Source organism: Theropithecus gelada, chromosome X (genome assembly GCF_003255815.1).
Source record: "Theropithecus gelada isolate Dixy chromosome X, Tgel_1.0, whole genome shotgun sequence".
NCBI classification, from domain to species: Eukaryota; Metazoa; Chordata; class Mammalia; order Primates; family Cercopithecidae; genus Theropithecus; species Theropithecus gelada.
In genome coordinates, this window is record NC_037689.1 from 126,622,386 (window position 1) to 126,645,914 (window position 23,529).

The 23,529-nt window shown below is 43.5% G+C and overlaps 1 pseudogene; it reads right to left on the reverse strand.

Annotated features, from left to right (window-relative positions):
* Nucleotides 1–13,573: 13,573 nt before the first annotated feature.
* LOC112616145 lies at nt 13,574–15,508 on the reverse strand (annotated as a pseudogene).
* Between the last annotated feature and the right edge of the window lie 8,021 nt (nt 15,509–23,529).

The window sequence follows — 23,529 nt, forward strand, 5'->3', positions numbered from 1 at the left end:
AATCTACAGGGTGGGAGTAGATTCATCCTGGCATTTCTCCCCTCCCTTCCATTTATTCAAACAAGTAGCTCTTTGCTTACTCTCAGGAGAGGTGTGTGGCAGAGTAAAAAATGTAACTAGCTGGCAAATCATTCTAGTTTTTAAGTTCCAAAAGCTGAAACACTTAGGAGAAGGGGATTCTCTGGTAAAAACAAAATGTGTTAGCCTGAACTATGAATGGAGACCATTTTCCCCAATTTGGGGGAAGTAAGATAGGAGAGAGGAGTGCTCTCTACCCTACTTCTTGACCCTGCCTGCATGGCAGCAACAAGATGCCAGTGAGTGAGATCCATGGGTCTGCAGAAAAGAGGAATCCAGAACTCCCAACTTTCTGGTTACAGGTGAGGAAACAGCAAGTCCTTACAAAAGAAAACGCAACACAGACCCCAAATGATGGATGAGAGAATGTTGGCTGAGTGCATACCTACTAAGACCTCATCCTCACTCCTCACCTCCCCTCCGCTGCCTGGAAATCCTCTGTACCTGAACCCTTTTCAGTTCAGAAAGGCTTTGTCATTTCTGGTAAGAATCCACACTGTCAGTATAAGTTTGTAGTGAAAACTCTCTACTAGGACCTCAAAAATGTAGGTGTAGTCTTCTGTCTCTTAACTAGATGGACTGCCTATGGGTGTTTTTTTCAGTCCAAAGGACAAGAAGAGACAAATATTCCACATTTCAGACAGGAAGTACCAAAAAAGCAGAGACAAACCACGAGACATAGACAAAATCTGTACATTGCAAGACTCTTTCTAATCTTAATGTGTCAGTTCATTTTAAATTTCCTATTTGGTATAAAATATTCATTTTTGAATTTTGTTTTTTAAAATATGTATAATTTATGTTGGAATCTAGTATTGAGTAGCTTTTAAATTCTAAAAGATTAGTGAAAAGCACATTGTTTAAGAAAATAGGAAATGTTTTCAGTTTACCTTAATCTTAAAGAATGCGGCTGGACGCAGTGGCTCACGCCTGTAATCCCAGCACTTTGGGAGGCTGAGGCGGGCAGATCACAAGGTCAGGAGTTCGAGACTATCCTGGCCGACATGGTGAAATCCCGTCTCTACTAAAAATACAAAAATTAGCTAGGCTTGTTGGCGGGTGCCTGTAGTCCCAGCTACTCAGGAGGCTGAGGCAGGAGAATCGGAGGATCTCTTGAACCCAGGAGGTGGAGGCTGCAGTGAACCAAGATCATGCCACTGCACTCCAGCCTAGGCGACAGAGCGAGACTCTGCCTAAAAAAAAGAAAAAAAAAAAAAAAAAGCAATGTCGTGCAGTACCTACAGAAAGCAAAATTGGGAACGAGGGCATAATTAATCTGATGCAAGGATCAGATTTCTGCACTGAAATAAACTACTCAAAGCTTTATGTAAATGAAACATAAACCATGGAATCTCAGTAGAAATTGCTATAATTCTAAAAATGTACTCTTTTATAAATTGTAGAAGAAATAGATAATCTGGGAATGTTTCAAATCTACAGAAAAAATCAACTTAAAGCTTCTGGAAAAAGTTTAAAGATGTATTTTTTCAGGAATTACTATATTTTAATATAATCTGGTTCTATTTTCTTACATTTTTAATTGGTTTCTAGCAGTTTGAGTTCATACAGCAATAAAGTATTTATCCAGAAGCCTCCAAGAAACTGAAATTCTATAACGGGAATGTATACAATTAAAAGAAAGATACTGGTACATATATGCAAAGTAAAATTAGAGTGGTGAGCCAGGAATCAAAAGAGGGTTTGGGGGTAAAACCTTCAGAACTTATATTTATAAGTACTGTTTTTTTTAATTACATGGAATTCAAGGTATCATCTTGATTTCCAGCAGGAAAATTAAAGACTATGAATATCACTGCATTAAAATAATACTAATTAGAAAAATCATGTCATAAATTGCAAACTTTGGTTATCAGTACATAGTGTGATATATATAGTTTTTAAAGAAGCATTGCAATGTTATGAAAAAGAGAAGAACATGTAGCTCAGAAAATAAATCAAGAAGTTAGGAAGTTTTAAGATAAATACAGAATTCAGTAGAGTTCAACTGAATATGTGAAAATGTGAGGTTCTAATGTTACTAGAAATTAAATAATGAGAGTCAGAATTATTCAGTCAAAACTCATATACACGAACCTTGTACCATTATATATGAAACAGAATCTTGAAAATAGCATCTGAATCTTTACTGCCAGAGATTTAGGTGTGGAGGCTGACTGGATTTTCATTCATGACCCTGATGGAACATCCTGAACCCTATTTACGTTGTTTTAAGAGTGATTCCATAACCTCAAGAGGTGAAGAAGTCAGTGATTTAGCTCATTCCCCTGGGTTATATTAAACAGAACCTTGAAAACTGAGCATCTGAATCTTTTTATCATCTCTATGTAGAGAGGTAAGGGGACTCCCCCATTTTCTTTAATTCCTACCTCCACCAGGAAAAGCCTTCACTTTCTGAAAACTAAGAAATATCAACTACTGGCTGGGCATGGTGGCTCATGCCTGTAATCCCAGCACTTTGGGAGGCCGAGGCGGGTGGATCACCTGAGGTCAGGAGTTCGAGACCAGTCTGGTCAACATGGTGAAACCCTGTCTCTACCAAAAATATAAAAATTAGCCAGGCGTGGTGGCACACACCTGTAATCCCAGCTCCTTGGGAGGCTGAGGCAGGAGAATTTCTTGAACCCAGGAGGTAGAGGTTGCAGTAAGCCGAGATTGTGCCACCGCACTCCAGCCTGGGTGACAGAGTGAGACTCCCTCTCAAAAAAGAAAAAAAAAGAAATATCAACTACTAAAAGACAAGGCCTTCAAATTGAAAGCAAACAAATAACTGAATGAAAATATCAAATACTTATTTAACCATACAGAATGAGGAGTTATGGATGATTCGGATAAAGAAAGGTGACTGTACATTCTTAGTGGGATGCAACTAAGAACAAAAAGAACTGTATAGAAAATCTTGAACTTTACTTTGTAGGTTTATTGTTTAATATTATATTGTTATTTTGAAACTATTCCTTTTTTTAACCAGATTAAGAAAATAAGTAACTATATTTACTGTGTTCAAAATCAAAACTTTAGGAAGGAATTCTGTACCATAAGAGATAAATGTAAAATAACAATATGAAAAGAGAAAAATCACAAACCTTTTCTAGCTCTGTTCATTGAAATGAGCCAAGAGCAATGATAACCACACAGTGCCCCCTTAGCATTCAGATTCTGGTCTCTGATACTATTCTTTCACTAAAAGGAACCATGACTCCTTCAAACATGACTGATTCCATGTCTGGGGCAGAAAGGCACAAGGGGAGCCGGGAAAATAGGATTGTACTAGAAAGCAACAAAACTTTCAATGAGTATTGGCTCATGTTATAAAGAATGGAGCAAAAGTTTTTGAAGTCTTCAGCATTAAAAAGAAAATAATTACTATAGGTGACTGAAATACAGTAAGTCTATGAAAAACCATGCTTCCATAATGATACACAAAAAGAAACCATAACAGATGATTTCAAGAGTAGGTGAATAGAACAGAATGGCCAGGCACAGTGGCTCACGCCCGTAATCCCACCACTTTGGGAGACCGAGGCAGGTGGATCACTTGAGGTCAGGAGTTCAAGACCAGCCTGGCCGACATGGTGAAACCCTGTCTCTACTAAAAATATAAAAACTAGCCAGGCGTGGTGGTGGACGCCTGTAATCCCAGCTACTTGGGAGGCTGAGGCAGGAAAATTTCTTGAACCCAGGAAACGGAGGTTGCAGTGAGCCGACACAGTGCTACTGCACTCCAGCCTCGGCGACAGAGTGAAACTCTGTCTCAATTAAAAAAAAAAAAAAAAAAAAAAAAAGAACAGAATGCATTTCTATGGAGTTTTATTTCTCATTCATGAGGCATTATTGATTATTGTATCAATACAGAATATAGAAACTAGTAAATACATCAGTTGAAGGGCATTTTCTGATGCCAGGGGAATATCAGAATGGCCAATAAACTGCAATCTCAAGTCAGACAAAGAGAAATGAAATATCTGGAATTCAATTGTATATAAACGTAAGTATCCTTAAGATATGTATGGCCCTAAGAATATGAATCAACAGGAAAGGTATTAACATATCTCAAGAAACCATCAACTTCTACGTTCTTTGAGGAGAATTACATTACAATATCATAAGATTTTATCAACTCGGATGGAAACTACAGACTTATTATGTAATGTAATAACATTATCCCAGGGAAATGGGCTAAGTCACTGATCACTTACCTCTTGAGGTTATGGAATCACTCTTAAAACAACATAAATGGGGTTCAGGAGGTCCTATTAGGGTCATGAATGAGAATCCAGTTGACCTCCATGCCTAAATCTTTGGCAGCAAATATCTTCATTGATTTGGTATGATAATTTTTCCCTAGGTGGGATAACACAGAATTAGGTATAGAGATGTTTAAAAGAAGTAAACTAATGTATTTATATGTTTGTGTTAAGAAGGAAGCTCTGTATATCTGATTATATATTCATGATACATGAGAGATTTCACCTTGTGACAGCCATGTAAATATAATTTGAAATGTGTAATTAATTAACAGTTATGATTTCAAAGTACAATCTTATTAAATTTTCAGTACTGAAACATCTAAGACCTTTAGGCATCTTATTTTCATAGATTTAATTTTTTAAAAGTATTTAGTTCCCAGGCAGATTTGCTTATCAGACCACTAAAATATTAAAAAGGACCACGCTCAAGGTGGGGCAGCTGCTAATGCTGCTTTTTGCACAGATACATGGACTGTCAGCCCTCTATCCTGTCCTCAGGTCCTATCTGCCCCATCCCCACAATGGGGTTCACCAAAAGGAACACTGCTTGGACAGTGTTCACTGCTGACAGTTCCTCAGCAGCCTGCCTTTCCTATCCTGTTTACCATATCCTGCCAGGAATCTTGTGACCTCTGAGTCCTTCCTCCCATCTTAGTCCAAGCCTCCCCCCATAGGGTACCCATAAGTAAAGGGCGGTAGATGATAGAATAAATAAAAAATACCAAATTTATACTGGGATTTTCCAATATAGCCTCTCTCAGTATATGTCAGCTACTCTTTGTGCTACTTGTAATGCAGGAAAATTGCAACAAATGTGACATAGGACACAACTGGAGTTGAAGGCCCTTTACCTGCAAATTGATTTTATTGACTGTTTGCAGGTAGTGGGATACTCCCATGTCTGAGTAGTAATGTGCCTTTTTTTTTTTTTTTTTTTTTTTTTCTGGATGGCCCAAGGCTTTCCTCTGCAATAGGAGGATAGTGCTATTACTGATTTTTTTTTTTTTTATATATATGCTTCAGGAATACATTTTTTCACTGGAAAGTTCCTCTTAATATGAAATCAGACCAAGGCTTCTAGTCTATGGAACAAAATTTTCACCACCTATCTAAAGCTGTAAAAAACAAATTTCAGACACACACTCTTTACCACCCTCAAAACTCTTACAAAGTGGAAGCAAAGGCAAAATGTCCAATATTAAGCAAGGACTAAGTACATTCTGCCATGAAACAGGCCTTAATAAGAGGCCTAAAGCCCTTCAAATTTTGAATGTTTAAAAGAAGTAAACTTCCTGTGGGCTGCAAGTCACTGGACTGTGCACTAAACCCTCATGAGATTGTCCTCTAGCTAGTAGTCCAGCGATTGCCCTCAAATGTTGAAGGATACATTGCAGTCTTAAAGTCAAGAGCTAATGTCTACAGTTCCTTTCAGTATGTGTTCAGGCTACAGACCAACATGGGAATCCACACCAAGATATCCATGTCAGCCAGGGGACTAGGTCTATGCAGGAAATTCCAGAGAACGAACCACCTCAAACTCAGAAGTGCTGGATCCTTCAAAGTTCCCTGGACCCACCTACATACACAGCTGTGTGGACTCCAGACCACCCAACAGAAACATAAACCTAACTGCAAGCTTTTCCCCACCTATGAACCATAGAGCCAAGGATTCAAACCACAACCCCCACCAAAAACAGGGCAAATCTAACTCCTCAGCAAAATCCAGATACAAATTAAGATATTAAAGGCTAGATGAGAACCCTTAGGTTCGAAAGCCCTGTGTCATCTTTAGTCTAGAAGGAATAAGGGAGTCATTTTTGGCACCCATGATTCACTGAGGTAAAGACCACAATGAAGTCTCAATGAAGTGCATAGACAGATAACTCCAGGACTAATTATATGAACTGGGAACCAACTGAGCTAATACCAGCCAAGTCTTCTTACCAGTGCTCACCTTGCTTACTTTTGTAGTTTGCCATCATCTATCAGGAAGGTGTTTCTTTCCTGCATCCCACCATGTTCATCTCCCTGGAATGTCTCTTATGGTGATGATGAACAAGTGTAACCCTTGGCAAGGCATATTCATAGCCAAGTTCATGTACAGGTAAAAATGTGTGGACTCACAAATCCACAGAGGACGGACTATAAGAGGAAATTAGCTCCTATAATAAAAGACGTTGCATGTCAATGATTAGAAGAGAAAAATGTTTCATCAGACAAACACAGTGACCTCCTTTCCTTTTCAAATGAATGTTACCAGTACCACTTTTAAATAACCTTTTGGAAGTTTGTTAACTAATGTCTATTTCTTGCACTTTGCTGAGTATCACTGGGTTTCACCTTTTCTAGCTGAAGATTACAAAACTACCCATCCCCCACTATCACAAGACAATTCTTGCAACAGGATCTTAGCTTATACTCATGTATAAAAGAGCCTGCAATTTTGACACAAGGATCTAGAGTGTAGTGTGCCCCAGCCTCTAGCTAGTGAATAGTTCTCTACATCTTTGGCATAATACACTTCTTATTAACAGTAAAGAATTAACACTTCTTATAAACAGTAAAGAATTAAAAATTCTGAGTCCCCACTCTTTTTTACCACAACAACTTTGAGAAAACTAAGAAAGCTACATTTTATGCACACCTGAGTTTGGGACTGAGATTCATTGTTGCCGCAGGTGCATATGAACAGAATTTCTAAAGTTGGAAGCATGGGGCAATTCCTACTGGCGGCTTCTATGGGAACCAGGCTACCAAGTCTAAAGAAAGCAAGGTGAGAAAGGAGAGCCAAGACAGAAACCCAAGGGTGTCTGAAAACACAGATGCACACATAGCAAGGCACAGTGCAGGCAGTTAGAATGTAGGAGGAGCCTGAAAGATTTAATTCCCTGAGCCAATGAATACAGTACATTTTTAGCTGCTTTCTGCAGACCTGAGCAGGGAAGGCCTGAGACTCGGGATTGCTTTGGACATGCTTTTCAAATATCTGTTTAACATTAACAGGGGTGGGAAAACTGATTTTTTATTAATAAAACAGAGTCATTTAATAATTTACTTTCACTGTGAAGCTATTTTAACGGCATGTTTCCTGCTAGTCTTCATTCATGTTCTCCATTTTTCTTTTGCATATTTCTGAGCCAAACAATTTCCTGAGAGTCACACTAAAGGATTTTAAAGTTTAATTAATAAATCTTTTGCTGCTATTATCAGCACTATGCCATGCATTATTAGGTGTCAAAATTAGGTGTCAAAATTTCAACTGATTTGAACTGTAAAGTGAGTTTGTGGTAGTGTTGTTTGTTTGGTTTTTCTTTTTAATTTTCACTTGAGGATGTTGTCAGTTTTGGAAAGAGCAGAACCAATTTACACGTCACTAGTTCCGTGAAGTCGTGTATGGAAACCTGAATAAACTGGCACGATATTGCTAGTTTATTCCAGTAATGTTTTAGGGCCCATCTAGATTGGCACTGTGGAAAGCCTTCCAGCTGGCTGCCTCTTAATTGGCTCACTGGATGACTGGCCCGGGTGGGGGAAGAATGCTCCATGAGGTTAAGGGTATTGCTGAGGAGTGGCCACATCTCCCAGATTGGCCTTAAGAAAAAAAAACACTAATTTTTCCGGCATATTTCTGCAGTGGGAGGCAAGTGTCCATGACTGCTCCTGTAACTCGTGCTTGTCTCAGTGGACCACATACTGGAGTTGACAGTGGCATTACCATATGCTCAGCAACTCCCTAAATCTGCATTCTTGCCCCTATACATGTAGTGGTACTTCGTGAGAGGAGGAGATGGAGTCACTCAGGCATGGGAGTGAAGGGCAGGCTTGCCACAGAAGAGAGGAGGGATAGAATGCAGTGGGTGTGCATAGAGGAAGCGGGTTACAGTAGATAGGAGGACTTAGCTCCAAAAGCAAATTCATTCCACCTGATCCATTTAATCTAGGCACTAATTGTAACTTTCACCTGTCCTCTGTCATTTTTCAGTGATACTTTGGCATTCTCAGCAAGAAGAGGGGCATGAGCAGAAGCTGCTGCCTAGTTCCTACTCCCACCCAGCTCCTTAGTGATGATATTGTCTGAATCCCTCCACCCAATTCTTTCACAGCGTGGAAATAATCTCAAGTCTCTAAGGGAAATGAAAATCAGATCACTCTCTGGAAAAGTTCAGGAGTTTTGTATAAAGGCCAGGGAATGGGGCATTAATCCTAGGTGGTTAAATGAACTGTTAAAACAAATTGGGTTTTTGGGCTTATTGGCCTAGACCAAGACACAGTACTTAGTACTTGGGGATAGGAAATATATATATGTGAAAAATGAAACAAGGTCATATGCTAGAAGTTGTAAGTATCCCTCATGGATACTTTTGTCTTATGTATGTGGTCCCCAAGACAAATAAAGAAGAGATGATTCTAAAGAGGGAAGGGAGGGTGATTTGAATCTTCTAATTCAGTGTTCTCGACCAGGAATGATCTTATCCCCTTTGGGACATTTGGCAATGTCTAGAGATGTTGTTGGTTGTCACAACTGGGGGCTGCCACTGGCACCCAGTGAAGAGGGGCCACTAGCCTTAGCACTCTACAATGCACAGGACAGCCCCCACCACAAGGAATTATTTGGCGCAAAATGTCAATAGTGTTGAAGCTGACAAACCCTGAACTAGAGCAATGGTTCTCACACTTCAGTGGGCATGAGAATCACCTACAGGATTTCTTAAAAACAGTGCTGGGGCTGGGCACGGTGGCTCACGCCTGTAATCCCAGCACTTTGGGAGGTTGAGGTGGGCGGATCACCAGGTCAGGAGTTCGAGACCTGCCTGATCAACATGGTGAAACCCTGTCTCTGCTAAAAACACGAAAAATTAGCCGGGCGTGGTGGTGCACGCCTGTAATCCCAGCTACTCAGGAGGCTGACGCAGGAGAATCACTTGAACACAGGATGTGGAGGGCAGGAGAATCACTTGAACACAGGATATGGAGGTTGCAGCGAGCCAAGATCGTGCCACTGCACTCCAGCCTGGGCGACAGAGTGAGACTCCATCAAAAAAAAAAAAAAAAAAAAAAAAAAGTGCTGGATCCCACTCCACTTTCCAATTCAGTAGATAGGTGTGGAGTCAGAATCTGCATTTCTAACAAGTTCCCAGGTGACACTGAGGCTGATGTTCTGAGGAGCATATTTTTGAGAACCCCTGCCCTAGTTCTTCCCCCCAGTTGCCCTTTAAATTATCCCCCTGCTTGAGAATGTGGTTACACCGACCTTAGCCTGGAGCGTTGATGCTATCAACGCTCACAAAGGAGAAAGCAAGAAGCTCCCTTTTAAGCAAGGAGACTTCCCAGAGACTTAATTAAAGTTTGGGAAAGTATCCCAGGAGGTGGGGGTGGGAGGGGGTCAATAAAATTGATCCAAATAAATTCCTTGCACATACAAAATAAAACTCACATGCACAAAAAGAAATTTGATCAATAAATTAGTAAATTCAGAGTGAGGAGGGAGTAATTAACAGGCCCATTTAAAGTGCGGAATACATTAAATACAGAATGAGTGACTCCACCGGGACCACTGAAGCAGGAAACACCGATGCGTTTGAGAGGCCTGGAAGATTAGAAACATATTTCAACAAGGAGAAAAGAGGAGAGAGAATGGAGAGCCCAGAATGATGAAGATGCTGGGTGGGGGTGGGGGTGGGGGCGGAGGCGGAGGAGGGATATGTATCAGAGCCTTGGGAACCTTGGATTTTGAAATCCTACAAAGTTTAACAAAATTGCAGCTTTGCTCTGGTGTATCTCCCGGGCATAGGAAACTTTTAAGTAACCTGCTGCAAGAGCTATTCAAGCCACACCTGGTCCCGAGCAGTTACTATGTCGAGTCTCTTTATATTGGAGTAAACGAAAGGTTTAATCCCAATTGGAGCACAGCAAAACCTTATTGATTGAGAACAATCCCAGGGTTATCTTGGACACCTTGCCAATCTACAAGATCCCCTGCCAGAAAAGCTGAGGCAAAGCGGACTCCACTACCAGTTTAAGCCAGAGTGGAGGACCACATAGCCCATGGTTGAGGGAAGTAAAGTTCTGAGGCAATTCACTATTGAAGGCAAATAAATAGCTGTCCTATATAGACACTCACATACTAAACATTTTCCCCAAAAGGTGGGACATGAAGGAAACCAAATGTATGACTCATGGCAGAGCCATAACTGTATAAATTGCTAAGATAATCCAAGTTACACCTAACTTTTAGGCTCTCAATAAATGTTAGATAGCTTGCTTTGAGCTTGATTTCAGGGTCCAGTTCCCCATTTCACCCCCAAAGGAGTCCTGTTGGCAACTTGGCAATGGAAAACTAAATTGGATCAGCAGTGAACACGAATCATTGTAATAATTCCTTTATATGTGGCGGAGAACAACATCTTGGCCAATAACTGCATCAACAAGAAGCAGAACTCTTCTCTGCCTCTGTCATACCCCCTGAGACTTACATGAAATTTAAGTACTAGTTTATCATATAATGGTGTTCAGTCTAGTTCCACGCATTTCACTCTGGATTTGTGAAGGGCTGGGAGGTGATTTTCGCTTTCAATGGAGACGTGGTCCCCTGAGACCATTAAGAAGACTCTTTCCAAGCCTGGGAAACATAACTCTGGTATTGAGGGAGGAGCCCACAGTGCAATTCAGAAGACATTAAAGCAGGTGTCTTCAAATATCTCTGAGCCTCATTTTCCTCACAGGTATATTAGGACCCAGCTTAGCCTCAGTGAAGCAGGTGAGAGGTTGCTATGTTTAAAGCTGCTTCCTCTGTTTTTTAATTTCCCTCTGCCATTTTCAATCAGGACTTCCTCATTAGCCGGATGGGAAAGTTTGCAGAGCCAAACCTGCAGCAGATTCCCTCAGGCGATGTTTTAGTTCTAGTGCTTCCCCGGGCTTTAGGCATAAAAGCGCCTCCCAGGGTGAGGTGACTTGCCACACATTTGGCTGACACCTGCCTATGAAGAGAGACGTCTGAAACCACTTTCCCAGAGCAGCCCTGAAGCAGTCAAGTCAGTGAAGTCTTTAGCAGGCTTTCTTCCTAGTCAGACACAGATCCCGATGCACAGCCCGAGGATGAATTCTTAGTCTAGTAAGCACTTCCAACCTGCTGGTCAAGCCTTTGCTGTCACCACGTGTGGCTTACATACCTCTCAAAATGTGAGGTCAGTTAAAAGGCATAAAGCTGCAAAGTCCCAGATTCTAAGAGGGAGCAGGCCATGCAGTCTAAACTCCGTTTGGACTGCAGCATCCCAGATAAAGAGGCATCCCACCTTGGAACACCTCTACTGGGAGGAAGCTCAGCACCCCACGAGGCAGCCTCTTCCACTATTGAACAGATCTAATAATTAAAAGCCCATCCTTTTACCCAGTCTCCATCTGCCTCCCAATGTTTCCTGTGGAGCTACATGGAATATGTCTGCTGATCCTGCTACCTGATGTTGTTTCCATTGTGTACTGTGTCTTAGCAATTATACTAGATGGTTTGTGAGGGCACGGACCATGTCTCCTGCTTCTTATGCATCATTATAGTGCTGGTGACCAGCTCTAAAATTACTGGGTAGTGTTCTTAGTTGTGCTCAGTCTCTTCACTTGTAATCACTGTTTCTTCCCAACCCCGCCCTGTCAAGCCTGAATTATATTGATTCTAACTTTACCCTTCAGCTCATACCAGGGCACTATCATCCAGGGGTAAAGTTCATGGGCATCCTTGAGAAATGCCCACAGTAATGAAAACAATCTGCTTGAACTCCACATGATTCTTCCAACATACATGTGCATGTGTGCACACACACACACCATCAGTCTTTGTACCTAGGTGAATGCAAACACAAATGAACTTTAAGGGCATCCTTGAACGGGGAAACAAATATAAAATACAATATAGAGTCCGAGGAGGGTGACTGAAAAAGAGGAAGTGAGAGCATATTAGACTTCTTGCCTTAAGGTATTACCAGCACAACCGCAGCCAAGCATCTCTCTCCCGGAGCCATTTGTATCTGTGAGTCAGGTAGAAAGTGCAGAACCGTGGATCCCACCCATGGGAGGCAACCTCCGCCTCCCGGGTTCAAGCGATTCTACTGCCTCAGACTCCTGAGTAGCTGGGATGACAGGCATGCAACACCACGCCCGGCTAATTTTTTTAACCAGTAAAATAGTTTGATTTTAAAATAGTCATCAAAGTGAAAATTTCGGCTGGGCGTGGTGGCTCAGGCCTGTAATCCCAGCACTTTGAGATGCCGAGGTGGGCGGATCACTAGGTCAGGAGATGGAGACCATCCTGCCTAACACGGTGAAACCCCATCTCTACTAAAAAAAAAAAAAAAAAAAAAAGAAAAAAAAAATCAGCCAGGAGTGGTGGCGGGCACCTGTAGTCCCAGCTACTCAGGAGGCTGAGGCAGGAGAATGGCGTGAACCCGGGAGGCGGCAGAGCTTGCAGTGAGCCAAGACCGCGCCACTGCACTCCAACCTGGGCCAAAGAGCAAGACTCCATCTCAAGAAAAAAAAAAAAAAGTAAAATTTCCCAAAGCTGGGAGTAACAGTCTAGAGCCAGTGTTGGGAGGAGGGGCCAGGCCTCACTCAGAGCCCAGCTTGAGACCCCTGAACCCCACCCTCCCTTCCAGAGGGAGGGAGGAAACAGCTGAGGAGAGCCCTGAGTCGGTCCTCTCCCTCATCCCTGAGGCCAGCTGTGCTGGGCCCCTTGAGGCTAACAACTCAAGCAGAGGATTGGGGGGAAGGGAAACAGGTAGGAAACAGAAATTAGAGGTTAATAACTCCAACAACATCCACCCCCAAAAAAACAAAATAACAAACTTGACTATGAAAGGACGATGGAAGATGAATACTGATAAACTCTTCAGCTCCCCAGAACAGCCCAGTCTGGGCTGGGTTGAGCTGATTGGAGGAAAAGTCTTGAGACCCAACTGCATGTTACCTCTGGAGAATAAATATTCTAAGAAAAGGGGAAAACCATGAGGCAAGCCTCTGTGGTCAAAGTCAACGTAGCTGACAGGCCTGGTGCGGCCCACCTCCTGACCCCACTCACACAGGGAACAGCTGTGCAGGTCTGGATAGAGAAGAGGTCAAGGGCTTGGACTGGGGACCCTGAGCTGCCAAGGTGTGGGGCCTCCTTGCAGTTCCCATGCAGCAGTGGCAGGAAGGCCAGCAGAGGCCCTAGTAGAGCTGGTTGCCCTGCTCCTGAGCCTGGATCAGGCTGTCCTTGCATTGCAGGCAGTGAACCCCCATTCTTTTGGGGCTGCGCTGGGGGTAGCTGGAGCTGGGGAGTGGCCAGGTCCTGCCCTCAGCGTGGGAAGTGCCAGGACCCTCCTCTGCGACATCGTTAATGAGTAGCAGGCTCTGGCGCTCTTCCTCAGGGCTGATGGGCAGGTTCAGCTCTTCTTCCTCCTCCCTGGAAAAGCCAGTCAGGTTCCCTGGGAAGCAAAAGCCTACTCTCTTTGGTTCCGGGAAAAGGTGCCTGGACCACCTCATCTCTGTCAACAGGGCTATGGGCAAAATGGCGCTGCAGCTCAGGGAGGGCGTCACATTCAAAGGCTGTACCCTGAGCCACAGCGGCAGGTGGCGGAGTATGGTCCACAAATGCCCACTGCCAGCTGGCCAGCAGGTCCTCTTCAGAGGTGACAGACCCGGCTGGGGCACTGAGTGTTGGGGGCACTGAGCTGGGCTGGTGGTTGGGTGAGGCCTAGGCTGAGGCAGGGGTGCTGGGCACCGGGCTGGGGTAGGCCCGCTCACTCCCCTCCTCCACCAGGCTCAGCGAAATGGCCTGGCAGGTAGCGTAAGTGCAGTTGGGCAGGGGGCTGTTGCAGGGGATCCAAACCTTATCCTTGGAGAACTCTATGACCCTGCAGCCAGGATACAGTGGGTGTGGTGGAGATGGGGTGGGGTAGGGGCTCAGCTTCTCAAAGGCTGGCAGGGGCAGCTCTTCCTCCGGGGAGCCCCCAGCAGTACCCAGAGAGTGGCACTCCCCATTGGGTTGGGTGGTGGGGCTGCCAGGAGCTGGGGGACTGGCTGGATTACCTGGGGCACCCTCACTGATGTCCACATGCACAAAGACATCTTCAGCCACGGGGCGCCCAGCGCTGCTTGACTGGGCTGAATTCAGCAGTAGAGACTCTGGATTCTGTAACACTCGGGCAATGACCAAAGTAGGCACCACAGACGCTGGGGCTAGGCTGGGAGCAGGACCCGGGCTGGTGGCCTCTTGACCACTGCATAGTAGCTCACCACATCCTGTAGCTCACAGGGCAGATGGGAGAACTCGTAGTTTTGGAAGTGGGACTTGTTGCACTTGAGGAGCTGCACAGCCAGGTTGCAGTCCCCCTAGTTCCGCTCCTTGAGCTCCTCCAGCTTGTTGATAGTGTTCTTGGCATCCAAGCAGCTTGTTGGTCAGTTCCACGATCTCCCAGTTCGGCGTCTGCCTATCCATCTCAGCCTTCTTGATCAGTGTGTGCAGCTTGTCCTCCAACTCTTGGTTGGTCTGCTGGGAAGCCATGTAGCTGTTCGACAGCCTGCAGAACTTATCCTTAAACTTGTCCAGCTCCTCGTGGCTCTGGCCCAGCTCCAGCTCCAGGCAGTCCTGCCCAATTTCCAGCTCACATTCCAGCACCTCAGTGCATCTCGTGGCCGAGGCCAGGCGCCGACGAAGCTCTTCATTATCCTGTTGCGAGAGCTTCATCCTTTCCAAGTCAGTCAGGGATTCCTCCTGCTCAAACCCGGATCCGGGAATTTCCAGTCGCAGCTCCCGATGCTCTGGTGGTGTCTTACGGTAGGGTTTCTTAGCAGGGGCTGCACTGGTCATTTTGGGAGGTGACACCTCCTCCACCTGCATCTGTTTGTCGGCAGCTCTTTCTGTTCCACTGTCCGGGAGTTAGCCCCCAGCTCTCCACATCCCACGGCCCCTCCACTTCCTTTAGCCAACAGCTCTTTCTACCGTTGCCAGCTGCGTTCAGGCCGCCATCTTGCTGTGGGGCAGGCCAGGTAATGGCCAGGGCTGTGGGAATCCCCACGCACTTGGCGCCTCCCGTCATCGGGGGCGGGGCCCCTTTGTAATTGTTAAACATATGTATGTTTTATCTCCTCCTGTAGACTGCAGTCTCATTAAAGGCAGGGACTGTGATGGTTATACTTCTGCATTTACTTCAAGGCCTGGTATAAAAAGGGGCACACAGCCAGGGCTTAATTAAATAAACGTTTGGTTTAGAAACATCTAGAACTGAAGACTAGCAGTAAGTCAGGTAGACAGCTTAACCTAAGATCCTTGCATTATTAAGAGTTTTTTGAAACACTAATTGCAAAGCATGCATCATCATAGTGTGATGGAACCCCCTTGGCAAAAGATGCCCAAATCCTCTCTTCTTGCAAACCCAAGACACACAACCTGTTGCTCACTATGCTGTTTTTCACACACAAAGTTCCATCTGGGCACATCCTGGTGGTCCCTTGTCAGTGTGGCCCCTGTGAGCTGTGTCTCCAGCAGTGGGGATGGGTTTGGCTGAGCCATCCACAATCCTATACTTGGGACACAATATTTGTGAATATTACAGATGAGGCTAGAAGCATAACTTGGAGAGAAATGCCCACCTTCACGAGAAACCTTGCAAAGTTCTCTTGAAGAATCGCCTGGTTTCTAACGGCCTTCCTATAGCAAGAAGGAAATGAACACATTGTGTAAGAGAGTTTTTGTATATGACTGGCATGATAGTGTGACAAGTCCTGGTAAGACTTCCTCAAGCATTATGAGCATGTGTGTACAGAACATGGCTCCCAAGGACATGAAGTAGGTGGGATAGGCAACGATCTGTGTACTGCGAACATGCCTCGAGGACTTTTGTACATCCTCTACCTGGTCTGGTCTCTTCCTCCCACCCCTCATTACTAACTGTGCCAAGTCCTGTGCGGGATACAGTAGGTGGGTGAAACAGGCATGGATGGCCTTGTCTTCACTGGAGTTTATTAAACTCTAAGTATGGTGATACAGACAAAATGAGTTAATAAATATATCTTTAAAATCACAAATTATGGGAAATGCTGTGAAAGCAAGTAGAAATGAGGAATAATGGTAAGGGAGCTTTCCTTATAGATCTCTTGGAGATGGTGACATTTAGGCTGAGGCCTGAAGACTGAGAAGGACCTAGTAATGAGGGGTGGGAGGAAGAGACCAGACCAGGTAGAGGATGTACAAAAGTCCTCGAGGCATGTTCGCAGTACACAGATCGTTGCCTATCCCACCTACTTCATGTCCTTGGGAGCCATGTTCTGTACACACATGCTCATAATGCTTGAGGAAGTCTTACCAGGACTTGTCACACTATCATGCCAGTCATATACAAAAACTCTCTTACACAATGTGTTCATTTCCTTCTTGCTATAGGAAGGCCGTTAGAAACCAGGCGATTCTTCAAGAGAACTTTGGAATAAAGTATTATAAGACCATGTGACAGAACGGAAAACACAAAGAATTTCAAGTCAGCTGAGCTGGGTTCCAGTTGCAGTGTGGTCATTTCCTAGCTGTGTGATGTCAGACAAATCACTTAACCTCTCTGAGCCTCATTTTTCTCATTCTTATCTGAATTAATATCACCTACCTCATAATGCTTCTGGAGGGGGAATAAAAATAATTAATGAGAAAGTATTTGGTAGAGTCCTGAACAGACATGAATTATTTTGGTATTATGAAAGATGCCTGAAATAGTACCCCTGCTTTGTCTCTAGGATGTCCTAGAAGCACCTGAAAACTGTACCATCAGTCACACCTTTGGATTAATGCTATGGAAGACACACATTACATTGAAAACTATTGTGTACCTTTAATATGGGCATTTGACCTTATCATTCACCTGTTGTATTAGTCCAGTCTCACACTGCTATAAAGAAATATCCAAGTCTGGGTAATTTATAAAAGAAAGAGGTTTAATTGACTCAGTTCTGCATGGCTGGGGAGATCTCAGGAAACTTACAATCATGGCAGAAGGCAGAGAAGCAGGCACCTTCTTCACAAAATAGCAGGAGAGAGATGGGAGAGTGCAGGAAAAAAACTGCCTCTTTTAAAACCATCAGATCTCGTGAGAATTCACTCACTGTCACAAGAACAGCATGGGGGAAACCACCCCCATAATCCAATCACTTCCCTCCCTTGACATGTGGGGATTACAGGTCCCTCCCTCAACACGTGGGGATTATAATTCAAGATTAGATTTGGGTGGGGGCACAGAGCCAAACCATATCAGCTGTCTTAGCATTGACTTAGCTGAGAGCAGGGCCCAGGCTAGGCGATTTCAGGAAAGGGGTGATGGAAAGAGAATCTTGAGATGCCTTAAGCTTACAAGACTTTGAGAGAGTAAATGCAGGCCAGAAGAGGGGCAACTACATGGTGGGGACGGGTGGGCGCCTGGTGAGGCCTAGGGGAAGTCAGAGTTGTTAGGCAGAGGGAAGACATAGAAAGGGAGGTGGAGGGGTCAGCTACAAACTTTCTCTACTTGGCGTGTGTGTATATCAGATACACTTAACTTTACAGAAACCATGTATGTGCATTGGAGAGAGGGGAGGAAAGCCAAAGAGCAGGAAACGGACACCAAGGGAGCTGTACTTAATCATAATAACCATTAGTATTGACTTTGGTGCCATCTTAAAGGAGCCATTTGTTATAAGAACCAACAGTCAAAACCCCAAGCCAGTCAGGCTTTGTCTTATGAGCTCTAAAAATAATGGTATTTTGCTGTTCATCTGTTTTAATTTTCCAAATTCAAATGCAATTTGAAATCAATTCAAAAATTGATTTCTTTCTTCTGAACAGAGAGACATTAAAAGGAGAAAGGAAGGAAGGAAGAAAAAAGGACAGACAGGCTAGGCTTTTTAGTGACTCACATAATAATACCCCAAAAGCAGGAGCCCGAAGCAGTAATTATTTCCCTACCTAAGAAGTATGAAAGGAAAATGGGTGAGAATTATGACCACACGAACAATATATAAAACCTCTCTAGAGCCGGGGCCAGCAAATCACTTACCTGCAGTTTCAACAACAACATATAAAAGCAGAAAGAAACATAGTTAAGGTCAATTGGCTCCTGGTTTTTAAAGTACCACCTCATTTTAATCAGCTCCCCATGCTATTCTGCGTCTCCAGCTGGAAAACCGGCTAAGAGAGATTAGAGTTGTTTGCTCTTTTTTAAGCAGCTTCAAAACAAAGTGGAAACAGTTGAGTGATCTTGCAGTTAAGACAGCTTGGAAAAAGTCAGCAGATTATTTTCCAGCCAGGCCTTTTGAGGGTATCTGCATTTAGGTAGAGTCACCACAATTCAAGTTCTGGCACTCTACCTTACAAGATCTTGGTTCTGTCAATTTCCGTAGCCTCAGGGCACTGATACAATAGCAAAACTCACAATAAACAGATACAGACTGGACCTCCAAGTTATTCATACATGATGGTGGGATGAACCTATCCAACAACCAGAATACTTGGGCCCACTATTTAGTTCTTCAGGAAATAAACTGAACTCATAAAACAACTCTATAGAAGTGAAAATGAACATGAACTGCATCCATATCAACCTAGGTTCAAGGATTCATGTAACTTAATTCTTTGGACCTTGGTTTTCTTACCTGTATAAAAGAGAATATTTACTACTTAGCATTGTTTTGCATGATATTTGAAATCACTTTCATGAGCTGAAGAGTATAGTACAAATGGAAGTGATTGTTTTTGGCAATAAGAAGGCAGTTTTGTGCACATAGAATCTGAGAAGGGGGAACTAGAGAGTTCTATGGGGAATTTTATACCACTCCACTAGATCCTCAAAAATTCCATACTGCACTACAGAGATCACCTTTCCAAGGACTCAGTCACCACATGTAGTCTTTGTCCTTTGGACCCAGCTGGAGATGTTGAGAAATCTCAGATTTGTATCTAGCTTGTCTTTTTCAAAATTTCTTATTAGACACCAACAGCTTCCATCATTCTGATATCTCATAAGCGTATGTGGAAATCAGTGATATTTCAGATATCTCCCATAAATTTCCTCTGAGATGGAGGCCTTCCTGGGGACTTTTCCCAACCTTGGCAGCTTACACCTTCATGCATCTAAGGGGTGCTGCTGCAAAAATTGCACTTACCTACACTGGGAAGATTCATGTGGCCTTTCATTTAAGGGGAATTCTTTTTCTTACCAGATCCACAAATTCTGTATGTGTCCCTCTGTTGAGAGCAACAAGGAATTCTCCCTCAGAGCCAGAAGAGGGAGAGGTGAAATTGGGGAGTGGCAGTGACCATACAGAAAGGATGGTTCTAGATCACTGGGGAGCTAATCACTTCTCTGGGCCAGTGAAACCCAGACAGGATTTGCTACAGGAAGAAGCAGGACGCCAGGAAACAAGAAGACCCTGAGGCAAATATCAGAAGTCAGAGTGATAAACCCAACAGGGACTTCCCACTTTCCTTGGAATCAAATTTAAGCTTCCGATCATGGTCCATGAGACCCTGAGTGATCCGAACTCTGCCTGCTTCTTCATCTTCAAATTATGTACTCAACGCCTGCTCCATTCACACTGGCTTTCTTTCTGTTCCATAGACCTGCCCACTCATTCCAGGCTTAGAGACTTTGTACCTGCCATTACTTCCATCTGGGGTTCTCTTCTCCCATATTCTTGCCTGAATGAGTCCTTCCCATCACTCAGGTTTCAGCTCAAATGTCACCTCCTCAGAGAGACTTTCTTTGATGACCTTTCTACTAATGTTGCCCATTCCATCAGCCACTCTCTGTCCCATTGCCATGTTTTCTTTTCTTAATGTCACTCACCTGACATTATAGCACTTTTTTTGTGTTTATTATCTGATCTCCTTCAATGAGAGATAGAACAAGGAACCACAATAGGTGAGATTAAGGAACTGTAAGTCAGAGCTTTTAATAGACTGTAAGGAGAGACAAATGCTGAAAGCCAGGGAAGAAATGTCTTCTCTTGTGCATGTGTATAAGCAGACCGGATCAATTTAAATGGACTGGGGTCAACGGGATGTAACCTGCATCAAATACCTACTATATAACAGCCACATTTCATATATTATAATCACAGGTTTGCAAAAGATTGAACACCATGCTGATGGTTCCAAGGAATACTAATTCCCTGTTTCCTTATGTCCATGGAGGAGAGGGACAACTGCTCCAATACCTAGGAGGGAACTGAGCTAGAATTCTGCATTTGCTCCTCTCCACCACAGAATGGGCAAACTTAACCAGAAAGTAGAGTCACTTCATTGAAAGAATAATGTGGGTCTGTCTCTTTTCTTTCTAGCATTTTTCAGCTCCTGGTCTCCATTTTGTAAGACTATCTGAGTGAGGACTCTAAATTGAAAAAGAGGTCTTCCATTCTCCAACTTCTAAGACTACAGCTAATTTTAACTTGGGGTAGTCAGAAGTCTCACTTTATCTCATGCCTAAACCTTACCCTCTGGTCAATCTTTAACAGAGAAGTTTGTCTTTTAGATATAAGCAGAGAGATGGTGGAGTGTGTGGACTTAGACCACTAGGGTTTTCATTCTGGCTTTGACACCTACTGTGTGACTGTCGATAAGTTGTTCAAGATTTCTGTCCCTTAATTTCCTCTTCCCTATATTGAAAATATTAATCATATTTACCTCATAGGTATAAAGATTAGGTAATATGATACAAATAAATATCTGGAAAACCATTAATAAATTTTAGTTATTGTTACTAATAAAAAAAATAGTAAAGAGGAGACATTGATCTACATCTAATTACTTGTATTTGTTCTCAATTGGTTAGAGCCAAGCAGGGTAGACAGGTAGACAGACTAGCCTCAAAAATCTTCAATATGGCCCAGAAAACTTAGTAAATAAACACAAAGAGTGTTATTTGTGGATCAAAGCATTATGTTAAGAGACTAAAGTTTGTGGTGAGCCTCACTAGCACTGGGGTTTGGAGCTTTAAATATGGCTTCATCTGGTTTCTCAGGCTTGGTTATGGGTCCATGATATGCAAGAAAAGACCTTTCTTTGGGGTGTCTGGGGCCTTACAGGGATTTAGCTTTGAACAGAGATAAAAGCGAGCTCCAGAGTGAGGAGAAGCACTCTGGGGTATTTAGACTACAAAAGAAGTAGAATTTTTACGGGTTTAAGAATCCCATGGGAAGAGGGCAAAGTCTTTTTTTTTTTTTTTTTTTTTTTTTTTGAGACGGAGTCTCACTCTGTGGTCCAGGCTGGAGTGCAGTGGCTGGATCTCAGCTCATTGCAAGCTCCGCCTCCCGGGATCACGCCATTCTCCTGCCTCAGCCTCCCGACTAGCTGGGACTACAGGCGCCCACCACCTCGCCCAGCTAGTTTTGTGGTTCTTTTTTAGTAGAGGCAGGGTTTCACCGTGTTAGCCAGGATGGTCTCGATCTCCTGACCTCGTGATCCACCCGTCTCGGCCTCCCAAAGTGCTGGGATTATAGGCTTGAGCCACCGCGCCGGCCAGCAAAGTCTTTCCTAGAGTTAGGTATGGCTTACCTGGAAACCAGAAGACCACTGAAGCTAGTGTAAGCATTAGCTGATCTCTAGTATACGAGATTAGGCAACAGATTCTTCTTTTTTTCTTGTTAGGGGGAAAACCCCTTGTTATATTTCTCAGCTAGGAATATAGTCTAAGGCTTTAAACCACAATAGCAGCTAGATTTCTTATGAGTTAAAGAGAAATAATGTAAAATTTGGGGGCTTTAAATAGTTAGTGTTGGGTGGCTTTATATCACGTGCCAAATTCTATCCCCCTTGATCTTGACTGAAACAGCATGTAGTACCAGGGAAGCCTTAGAGGGACAAATTTTGGATCTGTTTGGAAGGTCCACAGAATCCCAGGAGTCTCTTTTTCCACCCTCCATTCAAATTGCCTATTCAGGAGGATGAGGGCTTCTTGTTTTGTAATTAACAAAGATAAATGGTCTTTTTTTGATATGTTCTCCAAGAGCCCTACTATCATAGGTAGTGAGTGATGGCCAGTTACTCTAGCACTGCTTCTTCCTTGTTCTTCTACCTCTCCCATCTCTCTTCCCAGCCTTTGCCATCCACTTATTCTACTGACCCCAAACTGTGAATATTTCTCAAGTATTTGGTTTCGTTTACTTGGCTATTTTCTGCCTTGTGCTCAGTAAGCTTAGCCACTCCCAAAGTTTTAGCTGTCTCCATCATGCAGATGACTCTCCTATTGGGTCCTACCTGCACTGTGTTTCAGATCTGCATTCACACCTTCTACATGCAATAATGTGCTAGTAAGTGTTTAACAATTGGCTCATGACAGTGGGTGCAAGGCAGACTCTGATTTCTAGCTTTTGCCAATTTCCACGCTATCAATATTCCAACCATGGCCAATTTCAAGCTACCAATATGAGGTCACTGAACACAGAGTTGAAAATTGCACAATGTGCACAATTGGCTCTCACAAGCCAGAACAAGCCAGATCCCCACATCACTGTGGCTATAGGTAACCTCCACTTGGATGTCCTGCTGTCACCTCAAACTCCACACCTTCCAAGATTAACATCTCTCCACAAACCTTCTCTTCCAAATTACTTTCTCTCTGTCCATGGTATCTGTTAGAAGGCCATTGCATTCCCCAGGCCTCCTGTTTTCCTGATGGAGTCACCACTAGGATAACATGCCTGGCTTTTCTGGAGCACCTCATTCCCTTTTCCTCAAGGTGTGACTTAGCTTACTAGTGAGGCTGATGAAGAAACTATACAACTCTGTTCCATCTGTCCAGAGGTCAGAAAACCTCAGCCTGTGAACCAATTCTAGCTCATCACCTGTTTTTGCAAATAAAGTTTTACTAGAACACAGCCATGCTTGTTCCATTACCAACTGTCTATGGTTGCTTTCACACCGCAGCATCGGGGGCAAGTAGTTGTGACAGAGATCAACCATATAGCTTGCAAAGCCTAAAATATTTACTATCTGGCTTTTTGCACTAAAAGTTGGCTGATCCCTGTTCTGCGGCTTTCTCTTTCACCTCTGCCTGCCCTGAAAGAGTGTTTTAGGTTGCTCTCAGCCATATGGGAATCTTACAGGATGACCTGTGCTCCTGGAAGGGGAGGCTACAGTTGTCCTGGTGTGCCAATTACTATATGGGGAAATCTGCATAATTCACAGGACACTAATAATCACATC